At 33.3% G+C, this 21,883-nt stretch overlaps 1 protein-coding gene across 1 annotated transcript in view; it reads right to left on the bottom strand.

Moving 5' to 3' along the window:
- LOC123318264 (discoidin domain-containing receptor 2-like) overlaps positions 1-20,001 on the bottom strand; it is a 70,018-nt gene extending 50,017 nt beyond the window's left edge. The window contains exons 1-2 of the mRNA XM_044904883.1: positions 19,711-20,001; positions 7,102-7,158 (exon numbers count right to left, since the gene is read on the bottom strand). The gene's annotated coding sequence lies outside the window, so the exon portion shown is untranslated. The remainder of the gene's footprint in view (positions 1-7,101; positions 7,159-19,710) is intronic.
- Between the last annotated feature and the right edge of the window lie 1,882 nt (positions 20,002-21,883).

Genomic DNA, 21,883 nt, shown 5'->3' with positions numbered 1-21,883 from the left:
CAGAAAAATTCGATCTATAGGATCTAGGTTTATGTTTCCAGTAAACCGATACGCTTAATCGTAAGTCATTGTTCGACAATCAATAAAAACGTCCTGTAAAAATGTGACTTGATGATTCACGATAACGATCGAAACCTTTTACGTATTCCGACAAGATACCTCATTTCAATACGTTGTATTGATGTACCACACGTACATCTTTCTTTTCTTCGGATGCCGAAAAACAAACAGCGAAAGACAAAAGGCGGCTTCGGTTTGTGACGGAAATTTTGTCGTTATCGGTAAATCAAACATCGCATTGGTTCGATAACATCACTATATACTTCCAGTCTATTCCACATGTGTCGAAGGGTGAGCCCCCAAATATTCTTCATTATTTCGAGAGTTGAACGCAGGGTATTGTGCAGCGCTGATGAGCCTTAACGTAGTTATGTCTTTTTGTCTGAAGCCGCCTTTTAATGCTGACACGACATGGATGTAGGTATTAGGAGAAAATTGATCGTGAAGATTGAGATGATTTGCTGGTCTAAAATCAATATTTAATTAAGGTTTTTGGAATTTCACACTCATGATAGCAGATACACTGAAAAGTTTTGTTTTTTGGACAGAGCTCGCTGATTGCTATTCCAGACTTTCACCAGTACTGACTGAAATATCTTTTTTTCTTCAAAATGGGCGTTTTCGGAAGTAAAAATTTATTTTTGTCAATAACTTTTTTATTTCAGCAGATTTATATTTAATGCCCAAGATTGATTGCTCGATAAAAACATTTTATTCCTCTCTGTATAAAGGGTGAGTCTTTGATTCGAACAAATATTTCAACAGTAGATTCTTGAGCTCAAAAGAAACAATTTCTTCCCATTCCATTTTTTCTGATTCAGCCCTGGTAAAAAGATTTTGAGTTTTCATAATGGGCTGTGCCACCCCTGGTAAAACAACATTACCTTCAGAATAACTAGTCAACTAATCAAATCTAAGACACTATATACAAATCTGTGGATCTTTTACAAAAAGTTGCATTCGGTCAAAGTACCCAATTTTTTGAATTTCACAGATATTTTTTATTTTTGAACATCAAATTACTCGAAAACGGCGCATTATACGAGAAAATATAAAGAATACTTCAAATATTCTTTAGGTAGCCTCCAACTTAGTGTCAAGAGTTCGGTTCTTTGAATCTATATTAATAAAGGAGGATCTATGGTTTACTTCAAAATGCTTTATTGTGCAAACGATCGCACCAAATTGGACAATTCTTTTTTTGTTGTGTTTATTATTGTTAGGGCAAGGTTTATATAACAAAATATTCCCAAAAAAAATTGTACAGAACAGAAAAAAGGCATTCCTTTTTCTTACGACCAATCGAGCAATCACGATGAGTTAGTTATTATTATCTACCCTAGGAATAATTTAAATGGCAAAACTAGGTTTGCCGGGTCAGCTAGTTTTTGATATTTTTATGGTCCGTTATGGTCATAATGAGAAAACTGGAAGACGTGGGTGATATCTTGTATTCTGAAAAGATTAATCAAATAAACGAACAGCTATATTCCGAAATTCATTTCATTCGATGAAACCATTTGTGAGACAGAACTAAAAATAACATTTTTTAATGGTTTTTCAACAGCTTGTATTTTTTAAACCGAGCCGATTTGTGTGACATCAAGAATCAACTGTTAAAATATTTGTGCAAGTCAAAGACTCACCCTGTATACAGGTTGTCCCAGAATTGATGGATAATCCTCTAACAGCTCATAAGAGCTATTCGCTCTGAAAAAATTCCAAAAAAATCTATCCTCGACGAAAATGTCTTTTTTTCAATTAATGATTTTGTTCATACCTCCAGCAGTCTTCGTAAAATATTCTTTATGCATGACGATAGGATTATTTAGGAAGAAAAATCGCCAGTCGAAATTTCATGACAAAATGTGATCTCGTGGAAGTTTCAGCTCTTGAGGTGCAAAAATATGTATGGAAGCCTGACTGACCAACTACTCGAAAAATATGCTCCCTCCATGAAGATTACAAAATGATACATCTTCATAACTTGTGTGAATACGAACCAAGGTATTGAGGAAGTGTGAATCCGACTGAATGGGTAAAGAAATATTCAACTATTTGTTTTCTTGAACTGTTGGGGCCTCAAAGAAGCAACAGAACACAGTAGTAACCCTCTCACTCAGCAAATCGAAGTTGAAATTAATCAGATTTATTAATTATTTTTTTTTTTGATAATGTTTGGAGTAAATAGTTTGAGAATATATGGGGTGAGCTATTCCTCAATTGGAAAACAATTTGTCCCTCTACAACTACATGAATACTACTGTTTGCAAATTTTTATTGAGTCCTCGAAGTGGTTCATACTTAGTGTACCTACTAATCAAATGTTCCATTACTAGACGAACAGAAATACAGTCTGTTCTCAAATGTTTTCTTCACATTGGCAAAAGTTTCGCGGGAAATATTGCCTAATCCGATCCGCCTGACAAGTTTTCAAAGGAACACCCTGTATACAAGGTCCCCATTACTATAATACTGCTTTTCTATCTGTTCCCTTCTCTGATACATGCTCGACATCTGCAAATGAACGCAAGTTTTCGTGTTTCAAGCAATTCCATTAAAAAAATCCATCGGATTCAGATCCGGAAGTGTTGAGACCAATAAATGAGGCCCAAACGCTCATTTCGTTGAACAATGGAAATATTAATCACATCATAAGAGGAAATTCGCAGTTTCTATTTTTTTTAGAATAACGACAACTGCTTTTTGATACAGTTTTCGGCATATCTATGGAAGTATTCCATTAAAAATGTTTTAGCACGAGAACACTACTATATTATATTCATTTGTTTCCGTGGTTCCCTGAAACTCAACTCGTTGGTGAAAAAATCGTTATTTTGAAGAAAACAAAGACATTTTGCAGGGATAGCATTTTTGCTATTTTTTGCAGAGAGCCCAATAGCTCCATTCATTCTGGGACATACTGTATATTCGGTATATTTGAAAATAATTAAGAACTCCGAAACTAAGATTTCATGTCTATCGAAAACCACGCTGCTGGTGAAGTTAACCCCACAATTTTTTTTTCAATTAGAATTCACTATTTGTCAGAACGAGTAAGAATTTGTCTGAACTCCAGAATTCAATCAGATCTAACCAGAGAATGAAAAAATACAGCCTCAACTCCACATGAGTCCTATTCTGTATAGTTCATTTTAAGGACAAAAGGAACTTTAACGCTTCTATTTAATATTACGATCTTCAATGGAATGATGGTGTAGGGAACTATACTAATCATCCTCTCCATATCGACCCTACGCTCCCCTAAAACTAGAATAATTTAATATTACATTGTCGAATCCATCGAAATTAATTCAGGAGAGATATCCATTCGCGCCATTGTGGTGAAAACAGTAAATTCTAGGCTGTTAGCAGTAAATAGCGGAAATGTAATGAATTACTGCTATTTCACGGACACTTACATCTCCGTTCATTAAATACCAATAGCTTAATGATAACATTCCATCTTAATGACAGTGGATGCTGTATTCATCCTGATTAGTTCAGCCTGACAAGGATCAATAAATTCTTGTCGTTAAGATCCAAATATCCAAACTTAGATATTTGGATCGAAAAGAATCATCGAAGGACTCTTATACAGGGTGAGTCTTTGGCTGGTACAAATATTTTAACGGTAGATTATTGAGGTCGAAAGAAACACTTCGGCCCCGATAAAAAGATACAGCCATTTTAAGTTTTCATAATAAGCTGTGTCAGCCCTGGAGAAACATTAATTACCTTCAGAATAACTAGCTAAATCTATGACATTACATATATGTGGATCTCTTAAACAGAATTGTATTCAGTCAAAGTACCCAATTTTTCAAATTTCACAGATATTTTTTAATTTTTGAACAGCGAATTACTCGAAAACGGCGCATTATACGAGAAAATATGAAGAATACTTTTATTTTACAAAACGTTCAAATATTCATCAGATAGCGTCCAACTTATAGTTTCAAGAGTTGGGTTCTCTGAATTTCTGGTATTTTTATGGTACGTAGGGGAGACTGGGGAGGGTTGATACGTTTTTGGAATATTTATTTTTGTAAAATGAATTATATGAAGAAACAGGACTTTTATAACATTATATAATTCTTCGATTAATCGTTCAACGAAATAAATATAGAATTCTCAAAATATAAACATCCTATTCTGTACAAAACGTTGAACACAAAAACATGCAAACTGTCTCAAGCCTCCCCACATATGGGAGGATTGATACGGTGTACTGGGAGGCATGAGACACATAAACTGAAAATATAATCCCCATTGTTATCACTTGCAAATGTCCCATATAAATATTTTTGTGCCATTTCTAACACGGTCACATTCTTCTTGGCACCATTGCGAGCACACCTGACGCCTGATCCAGAATTACTAGATCAGTAGGTAGGTCAGCAATGATACTGGTTTGCTTTGGTCCCGTAGGTGCAGAAACATGTTCAGAAGGTAGGTTGGATGGTAAAAACGCCTTTATGTAGGCCTGTCCAACCAGCTCCGGAATATTTTTTGAAGATGATACATATATCAGGTCTCCCCACCCTAATGTCTCAAACCCCCTGAAAGCAAGTTTTAAAGTAATTCATGTTTTCATTTTATACCCATACATTTTGGCAACCTAATAAAACAGTAAATTAAGTAGGATTATGCATATTTCCCAGTCAAATGTTTGTTTATGCCGAAAAATTAATGCATGATCATAAAACCCTTAGGTAACGTGAGTAAATACTTACAATTTCTCACCTCGAAACACTCTTTGCTGAATATTTCACGAACGAACTACTGTTAGCCTCACAGATTAAGGTCATGTAGTGCTTTCTGCCAGAGAATAGTGTAAACCAGTATATTACTTTTGAAAACGGCTACAGACCGCGGATATAAGCCTGTATCAAGCCTCCCCATGTATCAATGCTCCCTAGTCTCCCCTAATGGTCATAATCAGAAAACTTGAAGACGTGGTTAATATTTGTGTTCGAAGAAGATTAATCAAATAAATGAAAAACCATATTCCGAAATTCATTTCACTCCATAAAACTGTTTGCGAGATAGAGCTAAAATTAAGATTTTTTTATGGTTTTTCTACAGCCTGTATCTTTTAAACCGAATCGATCCGGAAAAAATTATAGAGGAAAAAAGTGTTTCTTTTGACCTCAATAATCAACTGTTAAAATATTTGTCGAAAACTCAGCCTGTATAGGTACTTATAGCATGCAGTGAGACAACCGAACTATTATTTCAGTATTTTAGCAACTGAAATATTATTATAGTTGTATTGTAAACTCCAAATCCAACTAATTTCCTAGTGTTTTCATTTGAAATATGAGAGAACAAAATAGGTGTAATGGACTTCATCATATTCCTTATTTTCAAAATTATATTAACATTGCAAAAATAAGGAATTGACGTTTGGTACAAAAATCAAGTGATAACGATCCTTCCAAATTTTGGCTACAATCGACTTAGAATTTGAATATAATAGAGGCTTTGAGTATCATAATTATTTTATTAACGAAGATTTTAAAGATCCAGGGTGTCCCAGAATGAATGCATATAGAGCTAGAACTATTAAGAGTTCAGAGAGGTAAGACGAAAGTTCATATGGTTTTGAATTTCATACAAAAACTTGTTTTTTGCTGCTTTAAATATGTGTTTACTATACAGGGTGTCTGTAAACTAATGCGAAAGACTTAGGGAGATTATCCCTCGATGAAAATAAGCAGGGGTAGTTCCCTTCCAAGATACAGCCTTTGGAAGGCGATGACGAGTTAATTTTTTTTACGGGTTTTAAAAAACACTGAGTCCTGAAACTATACAAAATATGAAGCACTAAGTAGATGTTACTCAAACAATTTATTTAGATCTCATAACATTATTATTAACAACACCTTATGATTTTCCTTCAGAAATTGTTTTCGTGGGATAGATTTTCGAAAAATAAAATTCTTTTATGGTTTCCCATTCAATTGTGTAGAAAAAAAATCTCCTGAAAAATTTCGATACAGTCGATACTTTTCTCGGAATAAATAAAAACTTACAATCAGTTTTGATCAGTATTCATTCCATTTTCATATCGTAAGTGTTCCATAGAATGACCCGCTGATATACATGCCACAAATCTCTGCCTCATATACCTTCGTATACTGGTTGTAGTGGTATTTATTTATTCCGAGAAAAGTATCGACTGTATCGAAATTTTGCAAGAAATCTTTTTCTGCAGAATTGAATGGGAAACCATAAGATAATCTTATTTTTCGAAAATCTATCCCACGAAAACAATTTTTGAAGGAAAATCATAAGGGGTTGTTATTTTCAACCCCTAAGAATGAAGTTATGAGATCTGAAAAGATTGTGTGAGTAACATCTACTTAGTGCTTCATATTATGTATATTTTTATGACTCAGTGTTTTTTAGAACCCGTAAAAAAATTAAAAACTGTCAACTCGTCATCGCCTTCCAAAGACTATATCATGGAAGGGAGGTCGATTTCAAAAATAATTTATAGGAACTACCCCTGCTTAGTTTCATAGTCCTTGGCATTTGTTTACAGACACCCCGTGTATAGCATTTATTTTTCGGGGAGTTTATGGTGACAATGCTCAAAGTGACAAATAATTCCATTCCAAATGAACTCAACAATCCTCCACTCTCGTAAAGGGTACATGACGAAAAGTTCAATTTATTATAATTACAATGAATAAAAATTGAAATGTCCTCGCATTTTCTACAAAATAGTAAATACCGACGATATGAAGATGCTTTACTTTTTGATCACTATGTATATTTACTCGTCTTGAAGTCATCTTTCAGTTATAAAAATAACAATAACAAAATTCAGCCGATTTTACCGACCCCAAAAAACAATGTTCTAGCGCTCGAATTCTGCAGGATACGAATAGGAAAAAAACAAACTGAGGATCTCCCATTATTCACGTGAAGAAATAAAACACGAATGGGAATAAGGAATAATTCATAGAAACATAAACATACACTTTATATGAATGGGAACTAAGTACGAGAAGTCGAACGACAAAAACTCACCTAATACTTCCTCGTATGCCAACATAGGGGAGTGTCTTCCTCATAAATTCACGTTTCCTGAAAATAAAAATGAAAATATATAAAAACCGAGGGATACACAGATTATGGCTGGAAGCCAAGAGGACATAAAGCTATTAGCCGGGCCAATTTACGGAGAACTCTCTTGTGTCCCTGACAATGTGCCCAGGCTCACCGCAAATTGTATTACCTCGTTAAGGAAACAAAACTACCATATTCTCTTTCGGGACACACCACACATCATACAAATGAGGAGCCAGACAGTCCGTGTGTGATGAAAATGGAGGATTTATATTGTTTCCATGATACGTAGAGAATTCAACTCACATCCAACAGGAAAAATAAAAAATCCTCGTCTGTATTTTAAACTTCTCGTCACATATTCGATCGATTATTTAGCGAGAGGTTTATTCGATTGAAAAACTTTTGCTGGTTTGGTTCTTTGCATTTTTCGAATAATAGTAAGTTTTAAAAAAAGCCGCATTATCAAAGTTGAAAGTTTCGGATTCAGGTATAAATTCTCTAAGCCATTCTCCACAAGATTTAGATGGCAGTTCGAATCGAAGTCAGTCTAGTTCTCCTTGTAGGTTTTGTACTTTTTAACTTGCTTGGGATGGACCTTTATAGGTCGGAAACATTTTAAATTTGAATAAAATTTCAGAGCTTGACTTTGAGAATTGACAATTTATCGTTTTCTTACTTTCATGATTTCTAGGGATTTTTTTGTAAAAAATAATTCAATTTTTGATCCATTCGATAGAAGATTTGCTATATAAAAATGCAAAGAGTTTAATAGCCTCTACGGCTGTTTGCAAGAACATGCTTTTCTGATTAAATTTTTCATCACTATTTTCAACTAATTATTCCGACGATAACAGTAATGAATATTTTCTTAGCATTGTCTAATTATAATCCTTTACATATCTATAAAGAAGAATGAAGATCAAAAAAAAAAATGTGGAGACCATCCCAAATTGCTTGAGTTTGGCTGTTTCTTGTACTTCTAGACTAGACCATATAGGTTACGTTGATAGGAATCCTGGACTCGATTTTTGTGAAAAATCCATTATTGGAAACCGTTTCACGATATCTTCATTTGTCTTGAAGATATTACCAGACTTTGATATTTTGTCCAGTTAGAAAATGTGCCATAAATTTTTGATTTTCGAAAATATCTAAGAACGATAAAAGCTTTCTAGAAACACTTTTTCTGGGAATAGAATAATATATTCAAATTTTCTTTACGTCTTCCACTAAGGGTGGGAAAAAAATAACTTCATTATTTTAAATACGCATTTTTTTGATTTCATGTTATACAAAAAAAACAGCTTTTCAAAAATATACAGGGTGTTTCCTAATTGAATGTCAATATTTATGGGGGTGATTTTTGGGCCCATTTGAAGAAAAATCTCCATATGAACATATGTTTTAAACGTCTTACCTTTTGAGATACAGGGTGTTAAAGTTCAGATATTTTAATGAAATTTGTCTTCCATGTACTGAAAAAATTAAATCTACGTCTACGTATGTCTCTGCATGATGATATTGTGTCATATGTATGTATTAATGATATTGTTGTGGTCATTCAGAGAAATGGTTTTTATTTTTTTAAGCGGAAACCGTGAATCGCATTGAAAAAAGACAAGTGATCAACTTTGGTAAGAAATTATTGGGAATTTCAACATTAATTTTCATTTCAGGAAAAATCTGTTGCGTACCATCAACCTATGTCTGCCAACATAGGAAGTTCAAATTACATACGAATGCCACTGGTGGAAATAAAAAAAAGTGATGCATTAAAAAATGCCCCTTGACATAGTATGTACATGTATGACAAATTTAATTGAAATATCTGAAGTTGTATTGTAGATATTAATAATAAATGATTCATTTTTGAAAACTTTACCACTCTGGCACTCTGGTATCTCAAAAGGTAAGACGTGAAGGACATATATTCATATACGATTAGGAAACACCCTGTATATACGGGGTGAGTCTTCGAGTAGTAAAATTTCAACAGTAGATTTTCTTGAGGTCAAAAGAAACACTTTTTCCTTTACCATTTTTTCTGAATCGGCTCGGTTTAAAAAATACAGGCTGTTGAAAAAACATAGAAAAATGTTACTTTTAGTTATATCTCCCAAACGGTTTACCGAATGAAATGAATTTCGGAATATAGTATCATTTATTTGACAAACCTTTTTCGAATACAAGATATTACCTACCCACGTCTTCCAGTTTTCTCAATATGACCGTACCATAAAATACCAAAAATTCAAAAACCCAACTCTTGAAACTAAGTTGGACGCTATCTGATGAATTTTTGGAAGTTTTGTAAAATAAAAGTATTCTTCACATTTTCTCGTTCAAAATGTTCAAAAATTAAAAAGAATCTGTGTAACTTGAAAAATTGGGTACTTTGGCTGAATACAACTCTGTTTAAAAGATCAACAGATGTGTAGTGTCACAGATTTAGCTAGTTATTGTGCACGTATTTCTGTTTTTCCAAGGGTGGCTCAGCTCAATGCCATTTTTTTCGAAAACCGTTCACTTTAGAACAATGAACCAAGGTACTTTTTTCGTGTAAAACACATTGGCGCATTAGAGTTTGCTGTGCAAATGCAAATTGGAACAGTGGTGTAAAAGTTGGGGGTGAAACCATTGTGCAAATTCAGTATCTAAATCACTGGCACGTCTAATGAAACCAAGAAAAGTGCAAAAAAGTAGCTATTATCAGTGACAATCGGGTCGATTCTGTTCGCATCTTGTTATAACATTGCTAAATCTAAAACATTGTTATAATTATAAAATATAGCAATATGACTGACCGAACGAATATTGTGTTTCACCGCTTTACGCAAGATTGGTAATGAGTTTTGGCCATAGCAATATTGTTGAAAAATAATCGAATGTTTAAGCTGACAACACTGTTTTGAAGGGTAAGATTCTCATTTCATAGAAAAGAACATGTAATTCTATAATTGTTCTATGGAAAAGAAGAATAAGTTGTGTTTAATCAAAGAGTATCAACAATTGATACTCTTAGGTTTAATGTTTTATTCGGTATTTGGATTGTTAGTTTTTGGTTGAACTGTGCATCATGTCTGGAAATAAGAAAACAACAAAAAATCAGATGGAATTGATTTGATACTCAATCTCCTAGAAATTCTCTATAGATTTTCACACACTTGTAGGTAAAAAGGTATTTTTACTGGTCGGTTCCTCAACCAATCCATTCAACTCTTCTTTCCTTATTCAAGCGAAACAGTTCCAGAAACTTTTCATCAGGCAATTCAAATGAATTACTAATGTCCCTAATATATCGAAATTGTAGTCTCATATTTTCGCTATAAATGAAAAGTTCAAGTGAATGTTTCCAAAAAGTTACTGAAACGAAGCATGTTTATAATTACCTACTTGCGTATTTTCTAAATAACGCTTGGAAGAAATGTAAAAACAAGAGATTCACTGCCATTTTCAACATTGTTATGAAATAGCAAGTACTTAAATGATGTTGCTGATATAGCAAACTGAAATAACAAGATCTTCTAGAAATTGACAGATCATATTGCTCAAAATCAATGATTAGAATACCAGTTTTTCAAACTTTGCTGTGATAGCAATATCTTTTCTATAACCATATAACTATTTCCAAACAGAATCGACCTGAATGTGTGTGTAAAAACTCAAATCTGTAATTCCAACGGTTCCTAAAATATTAGCAAAAAACTGAAAAAATATGAATTTTTGTCATTTCACCCGGAGAAAAATGGAAGAGAAAATAAAATGTTATTTTTTCATGAGAAATCTACAGTGGACCGTTGATACACTTATTTAGATAGAGGTATTTCGAAAGAGTATTTCGAAAGAGGTAATTTTTTTGTTCAAAAACGCATTCGTATTTAAAATAACGAAGTTGTCTGTTTTTCACCCTTAGTACAGAAGATTAAAAAAAATGGATATAGTGTCGCATTCCCAGTGAAAAAGTTCCTGTAAAAAGTTTTTACAGTCTTTAGATATGTTCGGAAATAAAGTCGAAATCGACAAAATACAAAATTTGGTTATATCTTCAAGACAAATGAATATTTCACCCCTAAATTTATTGAAAATTCCCATCATATTTTAATTCTCTGTCTCTGCCAAAATATGGTAATAAAAGCCTGAAAAAGGCACGAACGCTCCCTCACGGTGTCCCTGCAACATTCAATCGCACAATACGCTCGAATTTCAAAACAACTTCGGCCACACCACAAAAATTCCTTCCTCCCAGCGCACCAGAGGTATCGACGGAAAGCGAAATGGAGGAGGCTCAGGAATGAAAAAGAGGGCCCGGCTCCATTAGGCCCCCTCACGTTTCCGAGTGTGTACGCTCCCAAGGGTCCTTCAGACGACACCAGGCCGTTACCAGTCTGATCTAGTAGATAAATTGATGATATTTTTCAGCGCCGATATGGTTTCGCCGATTGGCGAAGGAACAAGGATCTGCACGCCAGGATATCTGGCTCGTTCGGCTACCTGTTGGCTCCTGCTGCTGCTGGGGGGATGCTTTCACCGCTGACAATCTAAGCGAGGATTACCACGCCCCACGTGTAAGGATCCTTGCTTCGGGACATAAATGTAGTTCGCCTGGAGATTAGTCCATGACGGGAAGTATTGGGCAGAGAGGGTGGTTTCTGGCTTATCGATGTTTTCATTTGAGCGGAAAAGAGAGTGTTGAGAATCAATGAGACGACTCAAATTACACTGTGTCGGATAGAAAAGGAAACAGAAATTATTTCGGTTAGGAAAACTATATATGTATTTGGAAGTTCACTTCGACACGCTGGTGTCCCAATGCAGAGCAATTTCAACCCTTGAAATTTGCATAGGTGATAGATTCACCTCCAAATTGAGCGGAAAGTTTTTCGAAATCAATAAATAATCGGCATTTTCCGAGCACGGTCAAAGAAGGCTTGATCGGGAAATCAACGCTTGACTGACAGATCCAAGTTGATTTTTTTACCGACATATGAATTATGAGCGTTCAAAATATCATAATTTTATCAAATTATGATCCACAAACGATGGATGAAAAATTTCAGTGATTTGATTCTGGAAAACGAATGTCAAATCGTTGATCCAGCAATCAAAGTTTTGTGAAACCCGCCTCTAATTGATCAGAAAAATAAAATAGGATCGCCTATCATAGTTTATAACCTCCAACAACGAAAATGAAGAGATTATAAATGCCCCTTATACAGGGTGGAGTCTTCGACTCGTACAAATATTTTAACAGTAGATTCTTGAGGTAAAAAGAAAAACTTTTTTTCTTTACTATTTTTTCCGAGTCGGCTCAGTTTAAAAGGTACTGGCTGTTGAAAACCCATAAAAAAAATTATTTTTATTTCTGTCTCACGAACGGTTTCATCAAATGAAATTAATTTCGGCATATAGTTTTTCATTCATTGGATTAATCTTTTTCGAACACAAGAAATCACCCACATCTTCCAGTTGGTTCATTACGTACCATAAAAATACCAAACATTCAAAGAACCCAACTCTTGAAACTAAGTTGGACGCTATCCAATGATTATTTGAACGTTTTGTAAAATAAAAGTATTCTTCATATATCCTCGTATAGTGCACGGTTTTCGAGTAATTTGTTAAAAAATTAAAAAGTATCTGTGAAATTTGAAACATTGGGTACTTTGGCTGAATACAACTCTGTTTAAAAGATCAACACATGTGTAGTGTCACAGATTTACCTGAAGGTAATTTTGTATTTCCAGGGGTGGCACAGCTTGTTATAAAAATTCAAAATGGCTACATCTTTTTATTAGGGCCGAATCGAAAAAAAGTGTTTCTTTTGACATCAAGAATCTACGTTGAAATATTTGTACTAGTCAAACTCACCCCGTATACAGAATGTTTCTAAATTGGAAAAAAAGTCTGCCCTTCACGAGATAGGTATTTAGGTAACTGAAATTTGGCTAAAAAACTAATAATGAATTTATTCACCACAGTTTAATAACTGTAATTTATGAAAATTTTGATTTTTCTGAGGATGAGCTAGATACAAACAAGAATAAAAAAACTAAAAACCGACCTCTTCAAGCTTAAATATTAATGTTCAGATAATTATCGAACAAATTCTCAAAAATATTTCTTGTATGGGTTCTGATTGAATGTCCATATTAATTTGAGCGGATTAGTCTATGTAAAATTCTCGAAGATTATAGCGTGCGGAATGAATTCAGTAAATTTTATTTTTTCTGAAAATGCTCGGACAGGTCAATTAGTATTTTAAATTATCCTCTTTGATGTTAGAAAATGTTATAGAGCGTTTCCCAAATTTAAGTTATGGCGCCATAATTTTTCAAATGGAAATCCTATTTATTTTTATGATTAATGTTAAAGGGTATATCAAGTTACACATACGTACCAAATATCAAATTAGTATACCTCGTCGTTAAAAAGATATCCAATAAACGTCAACTGATCCAAAAATGAAGGATTCTGATTCAATTCAATGAATTAATGATTATTAATGCGGGGAGTTTAAAAACCGGATGTCAACAAGTATTTGTTCATTATTTTTGTCAATCAAGAAAGTTAAATAAAAGTGAGGAGGGTCCGTTTAGAAATTCTCAAAAAGTGAAAGAAAAGATTGATGTACGGATATGAGGACAAGAAGCTTTTGATTCACAGATGAAAATCCATATTCGAAATTCTATTTCAATTTTTTGTAGGAGCAATATAAAAATTCATCGTAGACAAAGCCGAGTTTAACGAGAACGAATTCTAAAATCATTGAGTAAACTATCTGTAAAAAAAAAACTATCAAAAAAAATCTACCATTAATCATTCACTAAAGTTGGATCGTGGGCATCTTATGGTTATCTCTCTGGCCTTATCCAAACTTTGGGTAAAATTACCTCCTCGAATAAAATGCCACCTGATACATTATCTCTCAACGGCTACTATACAAGATAATAATCAAGCTTAACATTTCATTACACTTCTGGCTATTCATTTTTTATCTATTCACCTTATACCTACACAACCTGAAACTACTTCAGATTTGAAAATCCGATATCTGCTGCAACGGCTAATATCTTAGAGCCATTCCCTAAAGATAATAGAACACAATCTTACAAGAATTGAAAGAATGCGCTGGAATACCATCGTTTCCTCGACAACATTCCGAAAGCTTGAAATTGGTAGCATTGTACACCGTATTACATTGATATAAATACACCTCGTGTAGTTTTCGATCTGAAATAACATCAATTTCCCATTTCCATTTGAAAGGGATAACCTAATCCGTAAATTATCTGGTGAGAAAATTTAATGAATTGCTTTTTGTGTTATTTAATTTACCTTATAACGAAAGCATCATGAAGAGAAAATTGAATTGAATATTGTGATGGCGTTTGAAAATTTATGGTTATTAAGGTAATTTGTATCACTAGGTCAATAATGCGATGGGAAATTTGTGTAGAGGTTTATGCTCGGGTTTATAAGACACTTTTCAGGGAAAATAAATTTCAACAACTATCAAAAAATTAACTAATTTGTTCCGCTCTAACTAGAGCAAATACTCAAGAATATTATTGTTGCGAAAATGATGTACGTATAAAAATCTGAAAATCTATTGTTTGTGGAAATCGTTGAGTTTTCACTAATCTGTATATCACTATCAGTATAGTTATTTACAAACAAATTATTCACTAAACATAATGTTGTAACCAAAAAATTTTTGTATTTCGCTGAAACAATGACTTGGTATACTATGGTTATAGCGAAACACTTGTTGAGGTTCATAAAATTTGACTGTGTGCGAGTATTTTCGATTGAGTCAACAGTGTCAGCACTTCCATTTCAAATAAAATTCAAGATTTTAGGAGTGCAGGTATTTTCTCTAAAAATGAATCCACAAATGCCCTACAGAGTAATTAGGGTTCGATATATTTTATTATTTACTTCACATGTTTTTGGACGAAAACATATTGCTTTGTCCTGAGAAATACACCCCAAAAATTTCGTTAATTATTTTATAAAATATAGAGATTTAAAAGTTCACAAAAAATGTCATTCTATAGTCGAATAAGGTTCGCATTCGATACTCCATTTGAAAAACAATTTCAAGAAAGAACACAATATAATTCAATAAAATTACGAAAATTCTTTCACAAGGAACTTTCCATTAATTGATATACAGGGTGTCTGTAAATAAATGCGAAGGACTTAGGGAGACGATTCCTCAACGAAAATAAGCAGGGGTAGTCCCTATGATTTTTTTTCGAAATCTACCTACCTTCCAAGATGCAGCCTTTGGTAGGCTATGTCGAGTTGACAGTTTTTAATTTTTTTACGGGTTCTAAAAAACACTGAGCCATAAAACTATACATAATATGAAGCACTTAGTAGATGTTACTCACAATTTTCTTAGATCTCATAATTTTATGATTGGGGGTTGAAAATAATAATTGTCTGATGGTTTCCTATTCTGGACAAAAAGAGTCTCCTGCAAAATTTCGATACAGTCGATACTTTTCTCTGAATAAATAAAAACTTACAAGTATGTAGTTCTGATCACTGTTCATTCCATTTCATCGTATAAGTGTTCTATAGAATGACTAGCTCCCGCTGAAATACATGTTGGTATTTACAACCCCTAATAATAAAATTATGAGATCTCACAAAAATTGTGTATGACCCAGTGTCTTTTAGAACCCGTAAAAAAATTAAAAACTGTCAACTCGTCATCGCCTTCCAAAGGTTGTATCTTGGAAGGGAGTTCGATTTCGAAAAAAAATTATAGGAACTATACCTTACTTATTTTCATCGACGAATCATTTCCCTGAGTCCTTTGCATTTGTTTACAGACACCCTGTATGATATCCTATCTATGAATCTAAATAGCCTTCCTAGTAAATGAAACCGAAAAATCTTCATCAATGTGTGATGACCATTTTTATCTCTCTTCACATTAAAAACCCCCCATTAATTATTATTAATCAATGAAAATATTTGGACGATACGAATTTTTTGAACATCACATATAATATAAACGATGAGTGTAAACAGTATAATAATTATAGGCGTCAAATTGGGTCGGCAATAAAGTCAATATGTGCTCAGAAAATAGCTGAAGAGATAATAACATGTTTCTTCCAGAGAGAATTGGTGCGCCTTATCTAATATATAACCTACCGAACTCAAAATACACTAATGGATGTACAACCAGCTCCCTCGCAAGCATGAAATGTAACCATTGAAATACTTATATCCCTTCTGCTCTGTTCTCCAGAATAGATCACTGAACGCAATTCACTTTTGAGCGAGTATTTTCGTCCAAAATTTCCGAATTAAATCTCTTCAGAATTCTCTTATAATAATACTCCGTTCTGGATCTTGAAAGTTTAATTCATATGCGAATTCACTAGGATTCCTACGTTTATTACCACCTGTTAGTACCTATTCATCATTACCCTGTATCCGGTCAAGTAGAGGACGTCTATTGTAATTCCCAGAATTTATTTCTGGATGCATCTTGAATTTAATTACTTATTTGTATGCTGCTTATTCTGTGTATTTTCGCATATTGTTTCTTGACTCTTTCGCGGGAGATGCTATTCTGATTAACCATCATTTTCCATAGTTAACTTTATAATATTTATGTAATATAGTAGACGAATGATGGAGGATAGCTGTTTTGGCAGTTCCATTTGGGGATTTTGAAAAATAAATCGATTTGAGTTTATTTTCTGAGAGAGGAATCAATCAGAATAAATTTTTTTCATTTATTAGGTCTCCTTATTTTTGAGTAGTTTCTGGACTCAAACAAAAATATTCCTTTTCATCCCCAAAACTTTTTCTGGAAAATCCAGAGATAAATTGAAGAATTTCCTTAAAAATTGAGTATCATTATTAAAAAAGTTGAAATTTGGTGAAAGTTTTTTGATAACTTCAGAAACTGTTAATAGTAATAATGTTGAGATTTTCGAGTCTCATTATATTTACTCAGTAAAATATTTTTCAATGAATAGCTCAATAGGTCTTTTTTTTATGAAAATTTGAATTTTGTATTAGACTTTTCGTACAGTTTATTTGTACATATACTGTCCCAAATTCGATGTCCAGTGAGGGAATCTCGGAAACAGAAGAGCTAGAGCAAAACCGAACTTTCTTTCAGAGAAACACTATCCTTCGTTTTTGAGTTATTATAAAAAATTGAGATTTTGAAAGTTCTTATAACTTTTTTGTCTTTAAAGAAACGGATCTGGAATCTGCACCTTCTAAAGGCACTCTCATAAGTACAATCTATTGAAAAACGATTTTTTTCCCAATTCAATAATAACGAATTCAATTTTTAGAAAAACGAAAGCTCGCCTAATAATTCGAAATCTAAAACAGGAAAAAATCCGAGTAAAAATCTTTTGAGCTCTTCAGTACGTAAAGAATTGCCTGTAGAAGGTTCAAGTTTCAGATCTGCAACTTCAAAGTTAAAAGAAATTTTCGAAATCGTCAAAATCTAATTTTTTGCTGATAACTAAAAAACAAAAAGTCTTTCTTTGCTTCTCGGTTGTTTTCACTGAGTCATCAGTTTTGCTCTAGCTATTCTAGTTTTCAAGATCCTCTCACTGGACATCAAATTTGGAACACCTAAACAACAAGGAGAACGTCAAAAAAAAATGAAAAAAAAAGCATTCGAACAGATAAACTTTTTCACGACATATTCGCATACTTCAATACATTTGTGAAAAAATTATCTACCACGGGAATGAAAAAAAACTATAATTTTTTAATTGATTGTTTCTTGTGAACTTTTATCAAAGATAAGCACCGCTTTCAAATTTCAATTTGATATTGTTATATTATTATGATGAAGAATTATTTGATAAATGAAATATTTGTTAAATTCAGTAGTTGAAAAAGATCAAGTGACCCTTGCTAAAATTTCGAACTGATTCCACGAAAATTAAAATTTCTTCGATTTTGAGAAACGGTTTAAATATTCTTCAAAATTATCTGAATTGAGTTTACATTGCGAGGCACACATCTGGCTGTAAATATAACCGAATTTCCCATTCAATTTCTTGCAGGTATACCTCAGAAACCAATTAACAAAAAGTTGAATTAGAAATTTAGTTATATTAACAGGTATTTCACTATTCGAAATTGTCTTAAATCAATTCATTTTGACAGATGAGCAAGAGGTTGACTGAATATTTTCCAAAACAATCAAAATTCAAACGAACAAATATTTTTCACCAATTTTCTTATGACCATTATTTTTCATAGCAATTTTATGAATTTTCGTATGTAACAGATAAACCATATATCCAGTACGGGACAAAGCTGGAATTGGTTTCTGCTGGGATTAAATAAGCTAACAGCTCATTCAAGCTTCACCAAATTACATAGGTAATAAACTATACAACAATGTGCCTAGATTGAAATAAATGAATGGGGGGTTTTTCAAGAGCTCGTTCAAGAGTCATCTCTATTACTGAATAGGTGTTATTTAAGTGTCGAGGAATAATTTCTCTGTGATAACATTTGTTAATTTTCATTATTAATTCTTCGAGTGTTTCCTATTTTCTTTCCACACGACTTATCCTTTATAATTTATTGAATAATCGATTGAATCTATTCATTGAAATAATCAATAACCCATCTATATATATTTCACATTATGTTCAGAAACAAAATTATGGCTTCCTTGTCCGGCTTTCCTCTGTGGCAGATATTCAATCAAAAGTTAAAATGAAATACGAAGATATGATACGCAATTATTCATTTTTTTTCAACACATAAGGACATAACAACCTATAATAAAAATCAACCTGTGAGGGAAGTTTTCCGAGCGTCATGAAAAATAGGAATTTATTCCACACTTTCGGCATGTACTGTATAATTCATACACATCAAAGGGGCAAGTAATGTATGAATACTGTATGAAATCATTGTCCACCCCTAACTCAGCGACCGTCGACCTCTACTTGACGAAGGTATGAAATATTTCATTTATTCATGCTCTATTCGGGAAAGGAATCATAATTATAAAATCGATGCAGAGAGCATTCCACAAGGAAAAATCCCAGCACAAACATAACACTTTTATGGTTTGTAGGAATCGATAAAAGTAATATTAATTTTTCAAAATTTTTGTTCAATAAATTCGGAGAACAGCGGTATCTTGCATTTCTGAATTTATCGAGGGATTTTGGTAAAATTTTCCTCATGCAAAAATTTTAGTTTTCAATTCTAAGAAAGGGGTTTGTTTCAATTCGCAAGAACTCGTGGAAAATCCAGGATATCGAATGTTGAAGGACAATTATCAAAACATTTATTCGCAACCATGGATTGAAGCTTTCATTGATTGTTTTGATAACTGACAGTAGGCGATTTTGAGCAACAATTGTGTAATGTAGTTTGGCATTGGGGAAAATAAGTGTAGCATGCAATGTTCATAGTTTTTCCATAAGAATTGAATGGAAAAGTGTGAACGAAAATCGAGTAGCTTCGTTGGATGATTCAAGGAAGCTCAAATTTTCATTCAACGGTGATTTTTCCAGGGAAAACTCGGAGAAAATTTTTACTAACCATGTCCATAGTCCATACACTAAAACCACCGTACACTCAAATCACTAAATACATAACAAAAATCGATTTCGCACATATCTTCTCCTACTGGCTACATTGACTCCATCTAAGAGCTCATTTCCAGCGTGAATTCATTGCGAAAATTCATCAAAATTGGCCAGCACTCGTGTACAACATTTATCGATAGCATTCTACTAGTGTTATTGTCGTATACCGAAACAAAATCAAACAAAGAGAAAGAGCAACAAAGCTACTCTGCCAGTGCCACTGGCGGATCTTGGATCGATCATTCAGTGGAGGAAAGTTATTTCCCCTTCTACCGGCACACCGTTCCCCCACCATCCCTTCTACACATTTAATGGCTGTGGCGCTCGCTACGCTACTCCGGACTCCGGAGTCCCGACGTATCCGGTAGGGCTTTACGTTTACGGCCAGGTTTTTGCCTGGCGCTCCAAAGCTTCTGGGATCAACGTGAATGAAAATATAAATATGACATTGGATATTTTTCAGGAATGGAATTGGTTTTTTGCCGAGACGCCAATTAGTATGCGTCGGGTACGGGACTGTTGTGTCGGTTCATTGAAATAAAAGAACACCAGATGCAATTCCAGATTGGATTCCTGGAATACCGTCCGATGTTTAATATTGCAGATTGATGGCTGAGCCGGGGCCAAATGTGTGAGATCGCACACCTATGATCCAGGGTCGGAACCGAGAATTATTCGGGGTTTCTGAAAAAATAATGATATTTTTTCAGAAATTATTCCTTGAGTAAGAGGAGTTTTTTATTCAGCTGCAGGAACCGAGAAAGAATATGAACAGAGTGGATGTAAAGTAACCCTCAAAATTCATATTTTCGATATTAACTATTTTTAAAAAACAATTTTTATTTTAAATTTAGCTTCTTTTCATGTATAATTGAGGAGTTTGTCATGCATCTCTAAGAGCAACGAAAGGTAGTTAATTTTTTTCAAATGACAACCCTATTTTTTTTTCTGCCAGAAATGGACAGATGTTGTTGATAACCATTTGGTCATTAATAGTTTTTCAATTATTTTTTTATTAAAGGGATGAAATGGTAAAAGTAACTGTATTGAAATTTTCCCTTTTTCATGGAATTTGAGGTCAACAACATATACCTACTTGCATTTTTCGTAAAGTAGTAATTGATGACAGATGAAAGAACATATTAATTGAAGGTTCATTTTTGTGATTGTGATTTGTATTTTTAGAAAGATCATCAATTCCTTCCCCATGAAAAAAGCATGTTTTCGATATTCTGATTTTCAATTACCTCAAAATACATAAAAAAATATTAAAAAGTCCATTTCAATAGAAATAACCATTTCAGACCAAAGGTTGATGAAAAACCTAGCAATAACCAAATCCTGCTCAGCAACAGAAGGTCTAAGTATTTCGTTTTTGGGTTGCCATTTGCCATTTAAGAAACTTTAATACCCCCAGCACCCATCGTGCATGATAAATTCCTCAATTATGGATGAACATAAAAATAGAACATGCCGAAGATATCAATTTTGTGCGTTCTTTTTTGCCCACGTTTTTTCACAATGTAGGTATGTAATTAATAATTTTATTAGTGCTTTTTCAAATAATTTGATTTTTATGAATAACGGGAAAAACATCTCTTCATATTTATACAGGCTGGTATAAAATTGAGACGAAAAATTTTAGAGGGTGATTTTTTTGCCAAAATTATGAAGGGTCTTTCATAAAACTTTTCGTTCGAAGGCCCTTTCCCTTCAAGTTAGAGCAAAATGATCGATTTTATTTAATATCTCCTCTAAAAGAGTATTAAGAAGAATAAAGTCCAAAAAATGACTAAAACTAGCAAAATTGTAGTTTTCTATGGTTTTTTAAATCAAGAAATGTCATTACAAGAGGGTGAAAAAGCAACCACTAAAAAATATTTCGATTCTCTCCACATAAGTATAGGATTACAGTTTGCTAGGTACAATGCGTTAAAAAGTCAAACAGGATACTTCATAATGACATTTAGTTTTATTTTTGCAGTTTTCTAAATATAACAATAAGAAATTGAAAAGTAATTGTAATAAATAATAATAAACAAACTTACATGATATTGAATAAAGTCGATTGTTTTGTCCTTACTTCAAACTTGGAGAGAAGGGATTTTGGACGAAAAGTTATAAAA

This window comes from Coccinella septempunctata, chromosome 1 (assembly GCF_907165205.1).
Source record: "Coccinella septempunctata chromosome 1, icCocSept1.1, whole genome shotgun sequence".
NCBI classification, from domain to species: Eukaryota; Metazoa; Arthropoda; class Insecta; order Coleoptera; family Coccinellidae; genus Coccinella; species Coccinella septempunctata.
The sequence above is the reverse complement of the archived record's forward strand: the minus strand, read 5'-3'. Positions and strand labels throughout refer to the sequence as shown.